The 24,537-nt window shown below is 39.3% G+C and overlaps 1 protein-coding gene across 1 annotated transcript in view; it reads right to left on the reverse strand.

Moving 5' to 3' along the window:
* Window positions 1–23,409, reverse strand: part of opn7b (opsin 7, group member b) — a 48,084-nt gene extending 24,675 nt beyond the window's left edge. The window contains exon 1 of the mRNA XM_088409045.1: window positions 23,147–23,409. The gene's annotated coding sequence lies outside the window, so the exon portion shown is untranslated. The remainder of the gene's footprint in view (window positions 1–23,146) is intronic.
* Window positions 23,410–24,537: the final 1,128 nt, after the last annotated feature.

Here is a 24,537-nt window from a genome sequence, read left to right on the forward strand (position 1 = left end):
ACACACCCACACACCGGTACATACGGTACACCGAATGTACCCTTGAGTGATTCTAATCGGTTTAATATAATTGTATGTACATATTGTACATTTTGCTGAAGGCACAATGTTTTTTTCTGCACCTTTATCTTATTGCTGTACTGTATATGTACATTGCTGGCAAAGCGTAGAGCATCATAAAGCAGGATGACAGTTTGCATGAAATTAAAGCCTCCTACAGGAGCAAAGCTGAGGAACTCATCATCTACTTACTGAGAACATTTTACAGCAATGAAGGAATGATTGCATGGGACTTTTGTGACAACGTGAGCTTCGCCGATATACGGATTTACCGGTGGCATAAACACAGCGGGGGAGGGCAACGCTGTCAAGGACAGCGAGCGGGCGAAGACTATCGGGAAAAAACAATGGCAGGCGAGAACAAATGAGGGATGAGCAAGATCCCATAACTGAAACTGGTCAGTGGTGCGTGATTGAAGGGGAATGACCAAGATTACGGGTCCAACGTATACATGGGAGAATTATAGAGCTCCTCCCGCTTTCCGGCCCCAGGGGGTCCCGCTGGGGGATCCAGAAAGCTCGTCTCCGGAGGGGCGGACTTCCCATCACCACCCCGGCCTGGGCCGTGCTCTTTGCAGCCAGCGTGACCGTTAGCGTGACTGTGACTCTGAATGCTTGTCTGTATCTGTGTCCTGTGACCATTCCGGGGTGTTGTCCATCACTGCCAGCTGGAACGGGCTCCAGTTCAAGGAGAAGAAATTGAAATGGCGTCAGTGGTTTGACGCTGTCATGATATAACCTTAAAATCAGATGACAGACTTGCATGGCTCTTACACTGTGATAACAAAACATTTGGGAACATTATCATGACGTATTGATTTAAAGCAGTGCTTCTCTATTGTAAGCCCTTCCAAGGAAAGAGAAAACTTGCATATATATATATATATATATATATATATATATATATATATATATATATATATATATATATATATATATATATATACACACCTGTGTCCTTTTTAGTTCATTCAGTACCAGGGACATATTTAGCTTTTTTTTTTTTGTTTTTTTTAAGTCGGAACATTAAATCTCAGATATTTAAGTATTAAATCAATACTTAAGTATATTGGGGACGTTAATTTCCAGATACTCAAGTATTAGAATGAAACTAAAGTGTCTGGGATTGAAAGTCTAGACTCTTAAAAAATGTGAAAACACATCCCTGGCCTTGAATGAGTTAACATTAGGAAAAGAAAAAAGCTTTATATATCAACGTTTAACAACTGTTAATGGTTTTTTACAGTGTTTATACAGATTACATCTTAGTCTAAAACAGGAAAAAAAAATTGCATCTAAAAATAAAAAAGATGAAAATACTTGTTTTATTGCAATTACACTTCACATGACAAAAACAAAGAGTTTTTCCCTGGGGTCATTGGTGCCCACCACTGTCATCACCTTACCTGCCCAACTAGAAGCACTGATTTATGTCAACATTAACTCCAGTTTCGTCGAGTGGAAAAGGAAAAACAACTGCTTCGCGCTCATTCACTTTTATGTTGGCGAGGGGTTCACCGACTACTCACAATGTGGGAAATCTGACACACACTTAACTTAAAAAAAAAAAACCTGCATAAAAAACATGAAAAAATGAATTTGTTCGTAAAATAAAAATGTGTTTTACTGTCATCTATATTCACTATTCCCAATATTGTCATATCATTTCATATCAAATGATAGAAGAGAAATAAACTTTGTAGCTGCAAGCCCTCGTTAATAAGAGAAAATTCAAATTAAATCCACCCTCATTGTGATAGTTAACACCCACAAAGTTATAGGTAACAATTCATTAAAGATGAGAAAAAAGCTACAATTAAAATTGAAATCCATTTTTCAGTTAAATAAAACAAAGAATGAATGCCTTAATTAAAACACACACACCTAACACTAGCTGAAACAACAGTACAGTTTATTTTTATGAAAGTACAAAAACAAAGCCATATATTTTTACTGTTTGCTGTAAACCCATGCCTGCAGATAAATGCCTGCATAGACAACAAGGACAGTAATCTTTGAAGATTCTTTTGGGATCTTGCCCAGACGGATTTGTGAAAAATACATTTTATGACACAGGCATCTGGCACTTTATTGCTGGACAGCGAACAATGTCAAATAAATGCACAAAATACTTCCAGCAGTGCAGTTCCATAGCTTCTGTTATAACATATATATATATATATATATATATATATATATATATATATATATATATATATATATATATATACACACACACACACACACACACACACACACACACACACACACACGTGTATGTAATGTGAGCAAAGCAGACGCGTATGCATATCTCTTTAGATGGGAAATGAATTCTATATATTTCTAGGGGCTGAGCTATAATGGCTGAGACTGGATTTTCCCTGTCTGTGTGCAACATACTGTGCGATGATTGCATAAGAAGCGTGTGTGACATACACAAACACACGCGCAGTACACCAACAAACGCATTACACACACTCAGTACTTGCAACGCAGTTGTTTTTTCGTAGTTATGTAATTTGCAGCCTTGCCGTTTCAAGTCTTGTTAGACTCATCAACAATTTGCCCCGGAATGAACAAGGTCCATTCTTCTGCGAGCTTGATCAAGCACTCCCCTCCAAATTGGCCGGCACATAATCTTTTTTTCAAAAATGCTGTTGGTTCCTATTTCTTCTCCGATTCGTTGGCCTGATGCGAAAGATAAAAGAGCAGAAATGGGGTTGTGTTATTCTCAGCACAAGAAAGACGAGCAAAACGCAAGAACAAAAGGAATTGGCAAGGCCATATCTCCAAGAGCACACAAAGATACACTTGGAGCTGTGTACAACAGTAAGATTATGTAAATAGGACGTGACTGATTATTTTATTAGAAGATACAGACAGCCTCCAGCCTTTTTCCCCATACAAACCGACCTCTACTACTATATTATTAAAACTATCACTGAGCCCAGTGGTTCTCAAAGTTTTGTCAAAGAGCCAAGCACCCCGAACGAGTGCAAAGCATTTGGGGATTTAAAAAGATGCAATCTGTGTCTGATTTTACAGTACCGATTTGGGAACCGCGTTTTTAATGGTTTCTCGAGGCGCGGTTTATTCAGCATCTCCAATAGATGGATCGTTTAAAATGACAGTTTTTTTTCTCTGACTCGTGCACTGTAAAAGTACTAGACTATAATGGTGATGCGCACCTATACTGGCCAGTTTAACAAAACAAAGGCATGCGAGATTTTGTAAAAGAGTCACTCTAACAAAGTGCAGCAATAAATTGAGACCCGTTCCAATTAATCTGCACTTCATTTAAAAAGAAAAATGTACTGTTCCCGGCACGGCATTAAAAAAGATTATAACGAGTTGCTGATAGCTGCAGTAACCCGAGAGAAAGCCTTCTAAATCCACCGATTCTTTAATCTGCGACCCATAATCCAGATTTTTTTTTTTTTTTAAGTGTAGATTAGCTAGGGAGACACAACACCTTAATTAAGGTATCATGAAATAAAGTAATTAAATTAATTTTAGGTCATGTATTTAAATTGAAATATGCAATTACAGTCATAGAAATTATGTGTGGCAAGTATCTAGGAGTCTAAGGATACAGCATGTATGCAAACATGGCTGAAAAATCACAGATATCAAAATTTTCCACTTAAGTGTGGGAGTGGCCACCATGTAGCCCCGCCCCACTATGCATTTTTCAGAAACATCACGTTACTTATAATTTCTTTGCTGTAAACGATCCTATAAATGTTCTGATTTGAAAGATGAGTAGAAACTGCGGAAAATGTTCATATTTGAAAAGTAACCAGTCATAAAATGAATCACACGAGCGCGGAAGTGAGGCTTAGCATACGTAGTCATTGATAGCACACGTCTTCCTTTTCAAGCTTGCAAAAGTGTGCTGTCAAATGCGTTGGTGGTAAGTCAAAGCTCAAACTTGGCGTCCAGCAAGTTTGACAAGGGCTCATTATCACTAAAGTTATGTGTGTTCATTTTTTATGATGGTGGGGCAGTGATCCGCAACCTGTTTTCAGTGATGTAGCCTCTGTGGAACTTTTTTTGTTGTTGTTTTTTTTTCAGCCAAGTAGCGAAAAAAAGAGTGCAAAACATTTTTGGATAAAACTAAAGAGACAGCAAAATGAGTTCTAATTTGAATTCATCTTTGAATCTCCATTTGTACAGTTGTCTCTCTCAAACTATTTGGAAACAAAATAACTGAAAAAGAAAGACATAACGAACAATTATGAATAATGATTTGTGCACATAACAAAGCAATTCAAGTCTGTTTTTTTGTTGTTGTTGTTGTCTTTTTATAAAGCACTTTCAAGCAGCCATTGCCTGCTTATAAAGTGCTGTACATGGGGATAAATTTGCCGTTCATGATAAAAAAAAAATTAAAACAGTATCCAGCCATCCATTTTCTTGGGTCAACCATTCACACTCCCAATCACACCTAAGGACAATTTAGACGGTCCAATAAACCTACCGTTTTTGTAGTGTGAGAAGACGCCAGAGAGAGCCCACATGGGCATGGGGAGAACATGCAAACTCCACACAGGAAATGACGCACACAGGAGTGAGCTGGATTTGAACTCAGTAATTTTGAACTGTGAGGCGGACATGCTAACCGCTCTTCCAACATCACGCCCGTTAAAACTCTCTCAATGCCATGGAAGAGAATTCTCGTCTTTTGAAATAATAATAAGTAATATGATTAATAAATAATAAAATCCCGCTCAAATAGGATTTTTATGGCGGGTAGCTGATATCCTTGACTAATGCTTGTCTAATATAAACCAATTGAGCACTAGTGATGATGGTGACCACTGGATAGCAGTGTTTCTACCTTTACGACACAGATATTACCTACACACAATTCAAAGTAAGGAATGGAAATCAATCTTTCATATCATACCACCCATATTTACATAGATATAGCACACAATATTCTGTGGGCCTTGAAAGTTGAGTGATAATGCTAACTATATGGGCCCACTAGAGGTTTCCTTTTTCGATAACACTTGGCACTAAAATCATTAAAACAGTAAGTTCACACAATATAAACCAATCAACGAAAAATTAAATACCGAATAAATGAACATTTTTAATGGACTCTCACCATATTTTCCTGCTATTTTCAAGTGATTAAAAACGTATTTTGGATGGATTTTATTAGCACTGCACTTTTCCCCAAGAATATACTCAGATTGATTGCTGAAAGCAACCGTTTTGATTAAATCTTATACTGTGCATGATTACAGTATACAGTAAGCATAACTCTCCACTGTGTGTGAGAGAAACGCTTTTTGGCTCTGTGCAATAATGTATACGCAACACAATATTAAGCATATTACCATGCACACTATACACTGTTTAATCTATTATCCATATTTATGCCTGTACGGTATTGTGCACACATATCATGTATATCATCAACTTGTTATTCTTATGATGTACATTCTGTGTACCAGTTTTCTCCACACATCTGTGAAATAATCCATATGGGTGGCAAACAGAGCTCAGCACCAATATAACAAGTAGATAGTTCCTCTTTCGCAGTGATGTCAGTTTAATAACCACCGTAGAAATGAAAATACATGTTTGCGCTGTGCTGTGTCTCGCACGTCACAAGATTGGACCAACTGCGGTGAGATGCAGCATCTGACTTGTTCAGCTTGCTTAACTTTATTTTAACTACACGTTCACAGATCTTTCAACCGTCTTAGACATTCAAACCCAAGTATTTCAGTGGGCCCCCGTGTTACGAACTTAATCCGTTCAGCGGCTACGCTCGTAACTCGAACTGCTCGTATGACGGGCTATCCAAATCTATGTTAATTAGTGAATGCGTGCAACGCGTGCAAAAACCTTAGATAAAAAAAAAAAAAGACTTTATACACATATTAAAAATGAGTAACATAATCTACTGTACAGTTAAATTAAATAACATATACAAAGGAAACATGACATTTACCTTTGGAGCGCCGTGACTTGAGCTGGGTGAAGGCGGAGGGGAGCAGAGACCAACCCGCAAAGTTAACACAGTTACGCTGATATGCTATTGCGCTTACAATGTCACAATCACTGTTTCAGTCACGGTGTCAGTCACGTGGTCTCCGTGGTCCACGCTCGTAAGTCGAAATGTTCGTAAAACAGGGTGTTCGTAAACCGGGGGCCGACTGTATATATTTTTTTTTATAAATATTTTCAAACCCTGCTTTACCCCAATATTTGAAGGGAAAAAAAATCACTGTAGATTAGTACCTGGGATTAATAGTTTAGACTGTAAATATGTATACCGTATTTTCCGTACTATAAGGCGCACCAGATTATAAGACGCATCTTCAACAAATGGCCTATTGAAAAACAGTTTTCATAAATAAAGCGCTGTGCACTATAAGGTGCATAGAATAGAAGCTACAGTAGTGGCAGGGCTTGCAGCATGCATCCACTAGATGGAAATGCGCTAAAGGGAAAACAAATCAGATATGTCAGTCAAACTTTATTAATAGACAATCAGAAATTAAGAATAAAGATTATTTGTGGAAAGTACGATCTGAAGAATGGTTTCTGAATTTTATTTTATAAAATCACACTTTCTTTTGTTTTTTGCGATCAAAGTCCTACTATTTCGTAAGGAATTAACTCAACAATGTGCCAAAGTAATATATTATCATTTATATGCATATTTTTAATTGTGGGAAATTTAAAATACTATGATGCAGATCCTATTAGCGTTTGTTTTAAAAGGTTGTTTCTGCTTCCTTTGCTGACATTACATCAATACGTTGGTGGCTGATGAAAAAGTTGTAAAAGGTGTTCCAAGTGCAATTTATTATTTATATTACGCTGACTGAATTGTTATTCAAATAGAATGCACATCTCATATATGTGAGCAAAAACTACACAAAGAGTTTGTTTTGGAAAAATGGCCCATTTTTACTCCTACAGTCTTTGTTGCCATGGCATCACTACAGAGGTAATGAAAGATTTTCTTACATATTTTCTGTTATGTGCTGATTTTGATTGACAGAAATTTTGTGATTCAGCTGAAGCAAAAAGGGCCATTAGGCTTCCTGGCAGTGTACTGAATACTAAAGCAGCAAGTCTTGCCTCGGTTGCTGAAAGACTAGAAAATGTACAGAATGACAAGTTAAAATTATGGTGATAGTTGAGTTCTGTTTGTCAACAAGAAGGCAATAAAAAAAATATAAAACACAGATATCCGAATTGCTTTTTTAAAGGTGTGTGGTTATAAATGTCATTTTAGATTTTGCTCTATAGTATATTGCTACAAAATGTCGCATATGTTCACGTCAAGGCCACTTACTCTACATTAACATGTCCAGCTCTCTCTGATTTCTCCTCAGATATTACTTCAGGTGCAAACATTGTGTTCAATGTCCGTATGTAATGTAGTTGGGATAGAGGGAAGCAGAATACTTATGTCAGATCACTGCAGAAAGCAGAAACTTATGTCAGATCACTGGGGAAAAAAAAAGTGGTTGTTACCCATTTTCGTATAAAATTCATATAAAAAAAGTTTACACACCCCTGTTCTATGCCAAGATTTTCATCTCTATCTATCTATCTATCTATCTATCTATCTATCTATCTATCTATCTATCTATCTATCTATCTGAGTACATACATTATTTGTGCGCCCCTTTGTTCACCAGCTACTCACGGCAGCAAACTGTTGAGAATCAATCAGTCATTTCACTCAAACTCTTGTGATAATGACAATCAGCACACACCTGCCACAATTTAAGTGCCTCTGATTAACCCTGAATAATGTTCAGATGTTAATAGCTTGGCTAAACACGAATAGCTTGCCTTGACCTTTTTGCTTTTTAGCAGAAGCCTGGCGGTTTTGCTTTAGCAGAGATGCAAAAACAGTTGAATTCGAAACATTCCTTAAGCACGTAGCTTCTTTTGGATTTGTCGCCGAAAAAGTCTTGACTTGGATTGAATGGACTGTAAACCTTTTGTCCCATATTTGAAAGTGGTCTTGTGTTGCTTTTTCTATTCAACAAAATATAGGCATTTAAATGGGTGTTTGGACTTTGAGACTGAAAGGAATTGGCAAGCCTGCAACAACTCGCTACACTTGCCCATTCGCTCCAAACCAGTAAACTTTTTCACACTTACTCTGGGGAGGAAACAGATGAGTGCACAGACACACTTGGCGGGTGTCAGGGTGCAGTCGGTATTTGCACTGACAGGATTGCATCTTGCTATCAATTGGAAACCGACTGATCCAGACTTTATTTTCAGGTCCTGAAGTGCGTGCATCTTGGTGAGAAATCTTCTCTTTTGGCTCTACTCTGGTGTATTGAAGCTTTGGTAGCAAACATTGTGTTTATTAAACTCGATTGCTGAACAAGTAAGAAATTGAAATCATGGTGGGTGGCATGGTCCGTTACTTTGTGGTCACTTTTTATCATTTGAAATGTAAAAGACCAAAGTGTTAAATGTGTGCTGGTATTTAATGGATACTCAAAATGCTTTATTTTAAGTGTTTTGTTTTTTTTTTAGTTGAAAAAGAATCCGAATCTGGAGCAAAAGACTGATTGCACTAATAATGACAACTTAAGAAACAGAGGTGGACACATGGTTAGCACTGACAGACTGACCGCCATTGTGTCATTACACCACTGATCATACTAGGGCCGATTTTACCAGAGACTTATTTGGAGTTTTACCCTTTTTAACTTCTGGAAAATGAAAACTCATACTGTATACAATCTCGCTGAGCAAATTTGAAAAATAATGTTTAGAATTAAGTGTCCCAAGAGATTTTTCTGTGTTATTTTGTTTTTTAAATATCTTTTACATTAGGAAATATCTTGCTGATAAAATGGGGCAGTTTGGGATTAATGATGGCCGAGTGAGGGCTTTGTGAGACTCAATGAGGACATCTAGTGATCGCTTGCAATGTAGGTGGTCACTCTTTCAAGCAACCAATGGCCCGCACCCGATTTGCAATTTGCATCAGCAAATGCAAGATTATAAATGGCTTTATTTTGTGTTTAAAATGCGGATAACTATACAATCAGTTGTTAATTTTGAGTGTAGATACAAAAACTGAAAAAACACATTGAATGAATCCTGTCAGGAGGAGATCGGCGCCTAACGAAAATCGGCATAGAAATAATTGGCAAATTTACCCTCTAGTGCTGGTGGAAGGATGAAAGCAAAATAGAAAATGTCACCCTCTAGTGGTGGGTAAAGGGTTAAACTGGGTAAAATACGATGATGACGGACCGATGATTACAGCTTTGCCTGGCTCGAAAAAAAATGACGGAACCAAAGATGATGGAAAGGGGGGCGGGGCTCTGACAAATGTCGGACCAGCAAAATACTGTAAGTTGCAGTAAGCAGTGCCTCGAGATAACACTGACCTAATTTATGAATATTTCAAGAGATCCACCAAATCTGCTCACCTGTCTGCTTTTCACTGACAAAGGGGCTTCAAACAGAACAATGGTAAAAAAAAAAAAAAAAAAAAAAGAGGTTCTCTGGAGGTTTTGCTTCACTTCAATATCTCAAATAATTATGCTTCCTTCCAAGCCTCCCATCTGCCTACTTTATTTCAGTCTGTTGCCTGATTCAAACACAGGCTCCAGACAACTCCAAATAGAAGGATATTTCTCTGTGACTGATGTAACAACGAACACTCAAGGGAAATCATATTTAAATAAATAGCAAACCTCTGATATGGTTTACTTTGAAATGTTTGGTGGTCAACTTAATCCATATTACATAATTTATTTCAATCTATAGTGGAAAGCATTTGGAACACTGGACAGTCAATGTCCTTCCTCCGCTATTTATCCCATGAGTCATCATCGCTCATTCCTGCACCCTCTTTGTTCGTGTTTTTTTTTCGTTCATTCAGTCTCTCTTTGAAGGAACTTTTTGATGCATTATGCACATAATGAAATGCTTAAAGCCCCCCCCCCCCCCCCCCCCGCCTCTTATTTGCTTAGCTTTGCTTAATGCTTTGTGTAAATATGATGATATAAGCCAAGTATGACCTTCATGCTAAGTGGCTGAGTCACCCTTGACCGTGTCACTCAGCAAGCTAGCGTGTTGCTAAAGTAGCAGGCTAACATATGGGGCCCTGTTTTGGTGGTCTGGCGTGGGGTGCAGTCTAAATGTGCGCCTAAGTGGAGATTTCTCTCTTTTGATAACTAGACGTTGCGCCACTGTGTGCCATGGTTGGACGAAACCAGCCGAGTTCCGGCCAATATTTGTGTTATCATTTGCATTAGGAATCAGGGTGTAGGAAGCACACACCGAGTTTGATACATTAACCTACCTCAAAATAATTGAGGAAGATTGTAACATTGCTCTCATACGTAGACCGCCTCACACTTTGCTTAATTGCTTGTTGTTTTATTGTGTTACCAGTATTATTATCAATCATTGAAATTACACACAAACGTTATACAATTAGGGCATATTTCCAGTCGAAAAAACTCTTTTTGGGGGGAATTCATCATTTGCTTTTCAAAATACACTTAGACAAAATATATATTAGACAAAATATACTCCACAAAACGTACAATGTCACAGCAAAAAAAGAAAAGAAATGAGCGCAAAACAGAAGACTGACAAAAATATATATTTTCAAACGCATTTTTAGGTTTCAAGCCAACCCTGATAGTAGCGTTGACTTTTAATAGAGTGGACTTGATTGTCATGTCAAAAGTAGTACAACTGTTGAAGTGAAAAGGAAGAAGAAGCTTGCCACCGGTATCTCATTTTGCATGACTGTCATTTCCTTCATTTACTTTTTGGCTCCACAACAATTCTGTCATTTCTGCAGCCCAAATGTGGCAGTCAAATGGTTGCTGCTGTCTTGGTGCCAGACAGCAGTCTGTAGTGGCATTCAAACCTGTTTGGCTTCTCATTGTGTTATCCCTTTCCAATCCTCCAACTGTCAAAATCAAAACGGATACGAAAAGGGGCGTTCCAGGCACACATTTTCCTCCGCAAAGCAAAGGCACCAAAACTGCCAGCAAGTGATAATCGCCGTCAAGGACGAAAAGGAAAAAGAGAAACCGATAAAGCGCAAGTGATCGTTTTGGGGAATATTGACACGATGTGATATTAAGATAAAATCGATACCTTTTTCTTTTTAGACATAGTAATCTATCTTTGATGTGAGCAAAAAAAAAATAAAAAATTAATGAGGCTATACAAGCGTTAAATGTCATAAGTGAATGCACAGTCAATTCTATTTTTATATCATCACTTTCAAAAAATCATGCTGGAGAGAATGTCTCCATTTTGATGGCCCTCAGCTGATCTCGCACTGGAAAATGGCCTTTACTCCGTTTGTTCCACGTCGTGCAGATGAGAGCAGCGGCACTCAACGATGCGACGTAAATGCAGCTTGGGCGTGCGTTTGATTTCAAACGGTGTTCCAAGCCGCGTCCGCCGTCACCTTCCTTTGCCCCTCGCATGGGTCTCAATGTGCTCGGTGACAAGAGATGATGCTTCGCCTTAGGGAGGCCCGAAGCCAAGCGCTTGAACTCGGCGTGAGGCCCTTCAGCGAAAGTTCATGGACAGTTGTAAACATTACTCGACGTATATCTGTCATCCTTTATTTGAATCTTAGCTCTCTTTACTGACAGCGTTGTTTGCCTCGATCCTCAAACACATTCGCATTTCAAGCGAAAAGGCTTTTAAAGTGAAACTGAGAAGGAATCTTGACTATTGTTTTTTTTAGTCCAACACCATGTGAGTGAGGTTTGTCTTGGGTGAGAAGAATTCTTTATTTCTGTCTCAATGTTTTTCATGCCCAACAATAAGATTATACGATTAAAGTGTGCCTATCGTCATGACCGTGATGTGCAGTTTTTGGAGAAGGTTGAAAACTGGATGCAAGTATGTGGAATTCGTTGTAATCAAATTAAAATACATGAATTATATGAAAAGAAAAGTCAGTAGTAAATACAATTGAATAATATAAAGTAGACAAAAAAGTACAGTTTGGGATTCCATCCCAAGACTTGCTACTTACTCTGTGATGAAATGGTCATGAAATGCTGGCTAAAAATGTGAATGTTAATGATTAGCTTTATTTTATTGCATCAGTCATGTCTCAAAACAACATTTTTGATGATGTAAAAAGAATGAAAAAAAGAATTGTCCAGGTTGTCTGTATTTGTGAGATAATGTCTTAAATCACAGTGGCTAAAGAGAATTCAGCACATCTGCAGCTGAAATAATGCTTTTCTTTTATGTTGAATTCTACTAATGTAATGGCTCATCAGAAGACATTGTTTGATATGAAACGATACAGTATATATTATATGTTAAATTTATCGAATTCTATTGGCAAAACCTTAAGCACTTATAGCCTTGTTCATGGACAAGCAACTCCTTCAACAACCCATATTAATGGAGAAAATGCAATGATGCGGAATTGTACTGAATTATGTTGAATGCTGAACTTGAATGTGGAATGTTTGTCCCATTGAAAATGGGTGGGCGAATCTTCCATCTGTCCAATTTTTGTAGCCGCTTATCCTCAGTAAGTATGTAAAATTAAAAAAAATAGCAGCCGGGTCGGAGTGAATTTTTTGTTTATGTTGAGTCATGAACAGTGAAAGCATGAAGTAGTAAGGGGACAAAAGAGTGAGGGTAACAAGAAATATACATAATAGTTGCGATTAAGTGACAGTATGTGTATGTGTAAAGTAGACTATCTAGCCATCTGTTATGTAGCACAGCTAGCTGCAGAATATTATGTTACCTGCTTGCTAGCAATTATAAATACAGTATGTGTAAACATGACTTCAGTCTCTGTTTGACAAACGGATAGTCCAAACCATCTTCCGCGGAACATCCAAGGACTATACCACATGTTTTTTTGGGTTTTTTTTTTTTTTTTTTTACATTTTCTTGTGAACGTCTTCCAAGCTCGTGCCACTTTGTCAATGACTAGTGTTGCAGTGACAATAGCGGTTGTATAAGGTAGGGCTGGCACTTTATTTTGCGTCGAAGATTTAGCAATTGCGAAGTCAAAAACAAAAACCTCTCGGCCTAAATGTGCGACTGCATCTAGGTTAGAACATTTTAATCAGACTTCAGCATTACAGCCTTGTTTCCCTTCTCACCAATTTGAGCCATTAAAAGAGGTGTACCGTTAATCTCTTTGTTGAGGAAATTGGCCAAAACAATAAGGTGAACTGTTAATTAGGTGACAATTTTCTATTATTGTAAGATATTTGCGAGGAACAATCACTTTGATTTCACAGGCTTAATGAATAATAGCAAACGACTTGAAATGAACACAACAAGGGGCCGTTTAAGGTAAGTTCATGGAAAACGTTTCCATCAAATGCTGAAAGCTCAGGCAACCACAATCTGAACTAACGCTGTCCATTGATGGTAATATTCTCAGAGATGTCCATCCCTCCATTTTTTACTCTGCCGAACCTGTTCATCATCACACCTGGGACTCAAGAACACGCTGGAGAGATTGAGTCTTATTCGTTGGAACGGCCTTGAATTGGGAATTGATCCCAGGCCAGCTGCAAAGTAGTCATAAGTCATGTTTGAGTTTCATGCTTCAGAATTGCAGCATGGGGCTACATGGGGAAATGAAATTTGGAATTCGGAGCAAAGAGATCACTGAGTTTCTGTCAGGTATTCGGCTGAGAAAAGAATCAAAAGACCATGAAAGTGATAGCTATGATTGAAAAAAGTATGGAAGGTATGACTTAAGGTTTACATGGTTCACTTCAAATATACTGAATTTGCCGGATGATTACTTTTCACTTAAAGAACAATGGTGCACAAATAGAAGACATGGAAGCGGAGAGAAGATAAACACGGCGTTGCCTCGCCGCAGCTTGCTCAAGATTGAGTATTAAGGTCAATGCCTCTAGGGCCATTTTTTAAAGTGCTGGAGTCAAATCCATTCGAATAAACTCACATGAGATTCGCACAACCGCGTATACTTATGAGGCTTGACATAAAACAATACACAGTGGACCGTTTCTTGACGTGATAAACTTCAGCAACACATTAAATTCTTGCACACGCATCACATGATAGGTGTCTTTCGGTTTATTGAGCGCTATTCGCAGATGCTACTCTGCCGATCACAAAGAATTGTTGAGTAATTTCTTCCATGTGTCTTTTGACAATGAGCTCAATTTTCAGAAACTCTCAGTGACCCGTGATCAAATCGTTGTAGGGAAAGTTCATTTTCACCGCAAACTAGTTCAAAGTTCTCCTCACAAATGTTATAATTATTCAAATTAACAGTTCAGTTCAAAGTTTCTTATTGACATTTTTTTTAACTCACACACTGCCCCACCCCTCATATATGTTGTTGCCTGCCGGTACCCTCATCAAGAATAGAATAGAAATGACTGGCAACCAGCCCAGGCTACTGGCCCCCGCCTACTGCCCGAAGACAGCTGAGAGGCGCCAGCAACCCCAGTGAGGATAAGTGGCTGTCGAAAATGGATGGATGGATGAATAGAATAGAAATTACTGTTTCACCGGAGTGCAATTGTTATTTTCGGTATATTCTTGTTTTGTTGATGTTCAGAGTGTTATTATTTGTCGCTGAGTCTGTTTGTCTGGCTTTTATGAACCCTGTAGCGCCGACCAGAAGGCAACAGTTTGAATGTGTGACGAATAGAATATTGTGGACTTGTGTCTCTGACAGTGTTGCTTGCTGCGCTCAGGTAGCGAGTCATCCAATGTCATCCAGGAAGGGCAGAGAGCATCCTGTCATTTTCTGGGCGGTGTCGATCACCCTCTGCATGACTTTCCTGTTGGCTGCAGTACATCCATGATTACCATGTACCATAAACTATTTTCAATATTTTGGCATTCAATATGGACTAAATAGAAGTCAATGAAGACACGAGACGTCTTACTTTTTGTCACTTCATTTGGAAATGACAGTAAAGCAACATTAAGGAACTTTTCAACCTTCATAACTAATTTACATACCGCGCCTGATAAAACTGACTTATGAGTTGAATGCTACTTTGGCCACGGCCTGGGGGGGTCGGTATCACTTTTACTGACTCCAAGCAACTTTAAGAGGGAGGGTGCCTTGAATGCTACCACACCAGAAACGATAAATGTGCTGACTTCTAGTTGGTATATATCACTTCCCTACATATATGTGTGTTTACTGCTGTCATAGCAGAAGCTGCAAAACGATCTAATTAGAAATACACGATATGTTTTTTTTCGGTATTGATATTGATCCCGATTAGTATCAGTATGGATAACTTTATTTAAATCCGATTTAAATCGGTCATTTCAAGGAATCAAGGAATATTTATTGAAGTAAAAGAGAAACCTAAATGCTTTTAAATTACTTGGGATCCTTCAATCAGCACAGAAAACCTCCCCTGTGACTACCCCAACTACCACACACACTTTTCTCTCACCATCCCATCAACGTGCACGCTTCTTTGATTTTACTCAATTTCTGTCAGTGATCAATCAGTGTTCAAAAAAAGAATATTTTTCACAAATGAAAATGTAGGAGCTGACTACGAATTAGCAGCTAGCTAGGTGTCCGCCTGCACGTAAGTTATAATAAGGTAAAATAATAAATGTAAAATGATCTGTAAGATTAACACAGGACCCCCAATAGCTTGAACATTTTAACCTAAAAAAAAAAGATACAAAACACAGTGCCGATTGTTTTCTAAATCCTAACAATCATTAGTGTGATCTAGAAAAAAATATGTCATTGAGCTATTTAAAATGTTCTTCTTCCCGCACAGGCTTTGACAAAGAGAGCAGGACTGTACCACCTGGTGCCATGGATGCGCAATTATACTTCACCCGGCAAACGCAAAGCGCGTTCGCTCATTTCCTGTTTAGCTGCTTGTGTAGCATTATTATTATATCATTTTCTTTCCAGGTACTTATTAAACAACCTGGTACTTGGATGTTTAAATTTGGATGTACTCTAACACGGTTCCAATGAGGTTTTCTGTGAGCGTTATACCCAGTCGGGGAGCCCTTTGTCTAAACAAGAAGAAAATCATTCTTCTACCACCTGGCATGGAAACCAATTCATCACAAGAATTGTATCTACCCGAATTTACCATCGCTCAAGTCCAATATTGCATCTAAACTCAATCAGTTGATCGTCATTGGCAAGGAACATCCAAGGTGTATCGATCTTCCCGGAAAGCATTTGATGTCAATCACGAACCTTCAATTTGTGAGCTACCTTCCTCAGCACAAGATTCGCATCAACAAAAACGACTTTAAAGAAAAGGCTCTTTTTATGAGGAAATGCATTTTACCGACCCAACAATAAAAAGGTGAGAATCAGTGCTTTGGCCTCTTGTGGTTCGTTCTACGTATAGAGCTTGCATAAATGTATGACACACTCAAATTAATTCCATCTGCTTGTCACAAAGCCAGAAACCAACAAATAAATAGCAAGCACTTGAAAATTAGGTATATAAAAAAAAAATTTCCAGCCTTTAAAGTGCTAAGGCTCTAATAAGTGCCATCATAATACACTTCACTTTTTTTTTTGTTCTAAGGGAGAATAATAGCCACTAGAATGCATTTGTACAGTGCAGCAGTGTTCAACCACTTTCAGTTAATCAATATCAAAAGAGCACTTCTCTTGACCGTGATAAAGTATTGCTTGTCTGCACGTCATAACTGGAGAATTAGAGCGGTCGAAAAACATTTAAGGCCACGAACAATGTATTACACACTCATGTATTATATAGTATGCATGTGTTTGCTCTTGAATTGGATTTATTACATGATAAAAGTGCAACATGGTTATGTAAAGAACTAACATGTTGGTTTACACTTTACAAGCATATTTAGCAAGCATTTAATTTTAATGAATTCAACAACTGCTGTTCCTAACATGTCAGACTGCCTTTGGAGTCTGCTCGCGGAGACAGTATGTAGTACGCGGGATTTCAACAGTCGTAACCAGGCGTAGATATTAGATATTAGACTCTGATTCTTGTAATAACCATCCTGCACATGTTGTATTTTCCACTTGACTGTTGGACAGGCTGCTGAGTAATTCATACGCCAAAGACTTTAAATCCAGCTTTTTCCTGATTCTGTCTCCCACTTCACTGACACACATGCTTGCAGGGGGAAGCTGTGACACATCTCACAAGTTTTCCGCCTTTTTGTGTCGCACATGCGCGCGCATTCGCATTCCAGTCAACGGTATGTATGTTCCCTCCACTTGTTTATTTATGTTTACTTTGTCTAATCTAAATTCATTGCGTGTAATCTGTTTTTCATGGCCGAGAGCAATGAAGCAAGCCAATTAATTTAATGCCCATACTTCCGATCGGGTTTTCTAATTACATCCATATTTTTTCAACGCGTTTGCGTGGGGGGTGGCCGAATATCATACATCGCGCATTTAATACGAGAGGCTAGCCAGCATTCTGGGAACGAGGATGTTTGTCATTCAGAATATGTCTTGCCCGAGGTCCTAACAATGCTCAATTACCGTATGTTACCCTTCTGTTTTATTCTAGTGTGGAAGAATCCCTTTTGCACACGTGAGTGCATTGATGTTTCACAGGTGCCTGCCGTGCCTTTCAGGCAGGACAAATCAGGCATGTTTAGTGCAGCGTGATACTTGCTTTAAAAATAAACTGTAATACCTTAAAAATAAACTCCTGGAGGTTTCACTTGAGGGCACACCCCCTCGGCCTTGCGCTGACCTCTTACGTAGGGTTTCCTAAGCTTTGCTAACAACACTTCACTTAATATTAGTTTTGCTGGGCATTGTTTGTTTTTAGAAAGCGAAAGGAAATGCACTGAAGAGAAATGTTTTTTTGTATTGGATTCCACGGATCAGAGATTGCACTTGAAAAATGGATTTTGTAAATGTTTTATAGTTATGGTTTAATTGATTATCTTGAACAATGTGAGTTTTTTTGCGTTAAAAGAGAATGCACAAAAAGTTAAAGCGATCACTTATGTTTGATTTTTACATAGTAGTTTCTGAACAACGTGTGGATAATAAAAAAAATATCATTTGTTTTCAACTTACTTTGCACTGTTTCTTTAGTTGTTTAAAAAAAAAAAGTTCTAGTCTAATTTCGATTATGCAATTGCTCTAGGTCAAGAATCAGATCATGATCAACTGTGGCGCAGATCGTATATTTTATATATTTTGCTAGCACTTGTAAACCTCCAAACCTCCCTTTCCAAACACCTCAATATTTTACCCTCTTGTTTTGTCACCAAGCAATTTTCACAACACTTCATCCAAAGATAAAAGACTCCCGAAAAAAGTGTGAATGGATGAATTTCATGGAGCCGAATACAACACAAAGTACAAGAACTCCATAGTAACAAGTAGGTGGCAGCTGCTCACGTAGTTTACTGCTGGAATCATGTTGATATTTTTAAACCAGACCTAAAGAAAACTGCCATGCGCATGGGTGGTGGGTGAAATGGCTTTGATAAAACACAGCAGTATTCAGATTGCTTTACAACGTTTCTGCCCCCTGATTTTATTGTTCTTTTTTTCTATCCGAATGTGTTATGTTTAATGTAGCGTTGCTTAAAACAAAGCAAAACCCTGACTGGAACAACACCGACAAGAGCATGAAAGTCTTGACATTCTTCACATGTAATGACGGCAATGATTACCAAATGACTTATATAATGATGATTATGGGAGCGTTCCTGTCGCACCATCTTTTCATGTTGTCATTTTATCCCAAAGACCTGCATTAACAAGCCTCATTAAAAGATTTCTTCTTTCAACACCGCAAATAATGTGCATTATTTTGAGTGTTGTGTTGCATGCCCATACAAATGCTAACTTGTAAACTGCTCTATCTTTAACCTTCATTTTTACAGTAGATCATTTTGCTGGTCATGTAAATGCCATGCCAGTGAGGTCAGTGTCATTATTGCTTGACATACCAGTGATGTCCCCAGATAATTCCCATGCCTATATTTTTGTTTGTACTATGAAATAGGTCTAGGGGTTAGATGTGGGAAAAAAAAAAAAAAAAAAAACTGGCCTGCTGAAGCCTGGGGACTTATTGATTCCCATAATCGAAGTAAGGTAAAGCTGATTAACCACAGTAAAATACGCTTTTGGCATCTGCAGCGCTCCCGTTTGACATATGGTAACTTGATCCAAGATACAAATTACAGAGCTGTCAACTGAAAAAAAAAAAAAAGAAATTGCGGAAGGCGTTGATATTAGAATGAGTACAAGGCTCCATACCAGCGTTTGCTGGGGAGTTACTGCGAATGCTGTAATCCTCTTATATAGGTCTATGACATTTTTCCAAAATCTAGTTTTATTCATCCGAGAGAAAGCAGGCACCTTGTCATAGAGCGGCTGGTTCAACTAACAATGCGATTTTATGCAACATTCTACACTAATTAACCCTTATTCTGCTTTGATGACCTTCTGAAAGACTGACACTTGAAATTGTCACACTTGTGTTGAGTACATAAACATTGAGGCGAGTCAAAAGGGGCGTAGAGAGAAAGGTGCGCTCGTGACTTGTTTCTGTAAATTGTTTCAAATGTTAGCCCAAGTACTCCAATGCTAAAGAAAAAAAAGAAACTACCTTCTTCAAATGTCAAAGCAAATATCATGCCTGTGCTGCTAAACGTGTGACATGTTTTAAGCGCAATCAACAAGCAGTGTTCAGTAAACAGTGCATCTCTATTCTTAGTAAGAGTCCTACATAGAATATGTTGTTTTGTTTTTTTCGCAGTCAAGATTAAAGGATACAGATTCCAATGACAAGCTGTATCGTGTAAAAATTCGGATGTCTTTACCGATGCAATTGTACCAACTAAAACCAGTGCAACATTTATCCAGATGTCCTCTCAGATTGTGTTATACTTTGATCACAGCGCATTGGTGAGCTAATGTTCACAAATGTGACTATTTTGATTTATATACACAGTTTGAAGAATCTCGTTGTTCCCATATAATACATGTTTGCAGCTTCCACAAATACCAAAATTCCACCAAATTAACCATAATGCAAGTATGATTATAGCTCCAAACCCTACGACGGAGAAACAAGGTAATTTGATTTGTGGAAACATAAATTGAGCCCTGTGATTCAATGATGATCTGTGGTATATAGTGTACGCTATCTCTCAACAACATCGGACGTGATAGACTCCAAATGCCGCGGGATGCTGAGCAAGCTAAGAGGAGAAAAAAAATGGATAGAAACATCTTATCAGGTTGTTTAATTCCCTAGTTATGCATGAAGATTAATAGCACCTGCCTTGATCTTCACCCTCTTTGAAACAACATGACGTGTGTATGCGGTTATTTGTACCTATGTGCCCTGTTACTGGCTGGCAACCAGTTGAGGGTGTCCCCCATCTACTGCCGGAAGACAGCTGGGATAGGCACAGACGAGCCAGCGGCTATAGGAAATAGATGATGGAAGAACATAGCAGGCACTTTAACAGGGAACAGGGAAAGTTGTTTTATACGACCACGGAAAGAGCCTGAAAACAGCAAATGCACAATGCTCGTGCATGACCTTACTTTGTTGAAGCTACGAGGTACATTAGTCCTCCTCGAACTAATCCTTTTGTTTATAATCATGATCTGCTGCTACGAAATGGCCATCTCTCCCAAAACGATGGAAACAATGTTCTGAAATCCTTTGCACTGTCACACAGTTGCATAAAGGGCACACGAAGACACATGCGGCTGAAGTGCAACATGAGCACGCAGACCTGCTAAATGAATTGTGCAAACGCCAATTATGATTCCATTATCACTTAATTGATTGTTCCACATAATATCTGGAGAAAACGCTGTAATTGAATGGCAAGCAATGTCATTTCATTATTTGCTTTTTCACACTATACCCATCCACCCATCTTCTTCTACTTATCGGGTTGGGTCATGGAGCCATCAGCTGAAACAGGGAAGCCCAGACTTCCCGTCTCCCTAGCTACTTTGTCCAGCTCGTCTCTGTCTGGACACCATAGAAGACGTTAAAAAAAAACTGTCTCTGACATAGTCTTTCGAGCGCGTTCCAGGCCATCCTTGGGGCTTCCTCCCAGTGGGATGTGGCTGGAACACCTGACCGGGAAAGCGACCAAGCAGCTTCCTTACCAGACACTGGTTCCTCTAGATAAGCGGTGTAACGACTCTGTCTCAAATCCTACCCAGATGATTAAGCTTCTCTCTCTGTCTCTCAAAGAAAAGCTGAAGACCCTGTAAAGGATACTAACTATAGGTCGCTTGTTTCTGTGATTTTTGTTGTTTCGGTCAGGACCCTAAGCTGATTTCGACCAGCAGAACTTTTGATTCAGCTCCTCTTTCACCGTAACAGACCGATACAGAGTACGCATCACTGCAGACGGCGCTCTGATTTGCCTGTCAATCTCCCACTGCTTCTCCTCTTACTCTTCAATGAGATCCCAAGATAACTAAACTGCTCTTCCCCCATCCGGAAAGGACAAGGCATCCTTTTCTGACCACCAAACTGCCACTCTACAGAGCTGAAAATGTTATTTCTAGCAGTGGTCTCTCCTCAAAATTTGAAAATGACTTCTCTTAGACGTGCACGTCAAAATCCAATGTCCTCCTTCGGAATTTACTCCATTAAAAAAAGATTCTGCTGGTGATGTGTGTAGGTTCCAGTTCCTATGCAACCAGAGAAATGTAATGCCTGCTGTCTCTGCTGTTAAATATGATATGAAGCCCATCTAACACGTTTATTATGAGGAGCTTTTGTCGTCCCCATTGTGGGAATTGAAGAGCCATTTGGCAAATTGAACTTGGTGCCACATATATTTTTATACTGGCAGCATGACAGATAAATCTTTTGTATCATGAGTATGGTTGAAGATGGGCTGCGAAGGAGAGTGAATGACTGTGTGACACTTTTGTGTCTGTTCCTCAACCTACAGTGCCAAATACCCTTTCAGAAAAGACAAACCTAACTGGTGGATGGAGCTATCATTCCAGTAGCTCGTGAATGCTAGGCGCTGTCGGAATTTATTTAGATGTTAATTGTTGGAAAGGGCAGATTTGGTTTAGACGCACAAGTACACGATGTGCTTGCTGTCGTTTTTTAGTGAAAACCTCTCCAACCGAGACCAAAACATTATTGAGGGTGGATCGTATCAAGACCGAGAAGAGACCAAGACTTTTGGAGATTGAGACAAGACCATGAGTGCATAAATATAAGAAAAATCACCCACAACAAAACGACTAACAAAACAATGTTTTTCATTACGTTTTGCATTTTTTTAAATACTAAAACGAATTTGTTGTTTCACTTGTACAATTTATACAAAATTTCACTGATATTCTATGATATGATATGATCTTGTTGAAACATCTCAAATGTCTGAGACCAAGACAGGTGAAAATGCTTGATTCCAAGATGAGGCGAGACCCTTAAAAAGTGGTCTCGAGACCAATACCAATCTCCCGAACTAAAACACTAGCTTGCAGTAGTGGTGAGACTAAGGAGTTCAGGTTTCAAAATTCAACACTTCTATTTCCGATTCCCCTCTATTAGTGGGAATGAATTTTGCGTACAAGTGGAATAGCAGTCACATGGAGCCTGTGACCGTGCTGTTGATGACCACCTGAAGAACTGTGCACAGGCTGAACGCAACTTTTCAATGGGAATCGCAAATGTGTTAAACATCCACCTCCTCTTGCTACAAAGACAACATTAAGAGTCACGACGAGTGGTCGAGGCTCAGTAGTCGGCACAACAAATTCCAAATAGCAATCAGCTCATCAACTGTGCGCAATGTGGCATGCGCTCCCTCCCATTTCATAACAAGTCGATTCATTCAACAGCACTCTAGGGCTCATGATAACTCATCATGTTAATCGTTAGGGACAAGCCACAAAGTTACTGGGGCACAAAGAGGCAGAGACAGATAAGTACAGTAAGGAAATGACCTTAAGCCCATTAGCCATGAATTGAGAGAAGAAGGGTTTTGAATACAACAGGCACTGAAGCAGATATACAAGGGAAACAACAAAGGATAATGTAGAGCAGTCACTTTGCAAAAAAACAAAGTTTCTTCGAGGTAGAAAGAACTTGGAGCCTACCTTAGTGAGAGGGTGTGCTGCCTTGGGATCATTGGCGTTTCAAGTCCAGAGCCAATGCATCAAACCTTCAACCTTGCGCAGCAGTCAATGAAGCAGGTGAGAAGAACGTCTATGGATTCTGTGCGCCGAGCAAAACGGACTGTGTACCGAGCCGCAGATTCCGCCCGCAGTCAGCAAGCGGCTCCAGCAGCTGGGCTCAGCTCGGGGAGATACCAGAGGCGGCAGAACGGGAGGGACGGGCTGCCCGAAGCTCGCGCAGACTCTCCCGGTCTCTGCCGCTTGCTTTACTTTGTCCCTGTCTACTTAAAGCGCTTTCCTGTACACACATGGATTGCCTCCTGCATCCCTCTCTCTCTAGCGCTCCACTCTCTCTCTCTCTCTCTCTCTCTCTCTCTCTCTCTCTCTCTCTCTCTCTCTCTCTCGGCACTCACATGCACACATCCCGCTCACTCAGGGCGATTTTCCCCACAATGTAGATTGTCTTTCAACGGAGTTCAATATCGCAGCTAGAGTTTATTGATTAAACAGTTCTTTGGTTATCATATTCTCACATTTGACATGGGAAACTCAGAGTACGGCCCACTTGAGATACAGGATTGGTGACTAAATTCCCAACCTTCTCCTACGAGACTTTCTGCAGGGTGACACGGGTGTCATGGCTTTGCTTTGAAGCGCAAGTGAAATGTCATGGATAATGTTGGCTAGTGAGCCCAGATAGTTGCCAGTGGCGAAAGCACACTTGTGTGTCTTTCTACATTCACGTGCAATTTTGAAAACTCTGGAGGACCTGCCCGCCGGCTCAATTTATAAAAGAAAAACCCAAAAGATTTGACATCCTTGGTTGTTCATGCCCTTCAAGGAAGGGAGCGTGACCTTGGGTAAAATTCAATTGACGTTTGTAAAAGCTGTAGTATTCCAGTCCAGGTTGACACTGTGTTATTTGTTGGCTCGGACTCAACTTCAACTCCTTGGCCTTTGATTCGGACAGCATACTGATCTCGGGATGTCGACGTATTAACTTGTTTATTTGTGGCTTTGTTGTGTGCCTTTGAGCTTTGTGCAGAGGAATCCAACTTCAACAGACCCTGCTGCTCACACACCCCTCTGGGTATCTCTGCTGTGTCCTCCTAGCCAGTGTGACCAGATATAAAAAACAAAAAACTGTATCAGTCACTCTTTGTAAGAAAAGAATACACAGACTCACAAGTGCATGATGACAAATTATGCATGTATGTACACATACAATTCATGTTGCACAGTGCAAAAAGGGCACATATCGCTCTCCATTGTCTTGTTTTTGGAAACAAAGGTCGTCGTCATCGTGGGCCATTTTTCATATGGCGTAAGTGCTATGAAGAGCAAAGCTATTACCTCAGGATGCCTGCAAGGCC

This window comes from Hippichthys cyanospilos, chromosome 2 (assembly GCF_059441005.1).
Source record: "Hippichthys cyanospilos isolate Australia breed blue-spotted pipefish chromosome 2, RoL_Hcya_1.0, whole genome shotgun sequence".
Classification (NCBI taxonomy): Eukaryota; Metazoa; Chordata; class Actinopteri; order Syngnathiformes; family Syngnathidae; genus Hippichthys; species Hippichthys cyanospilos.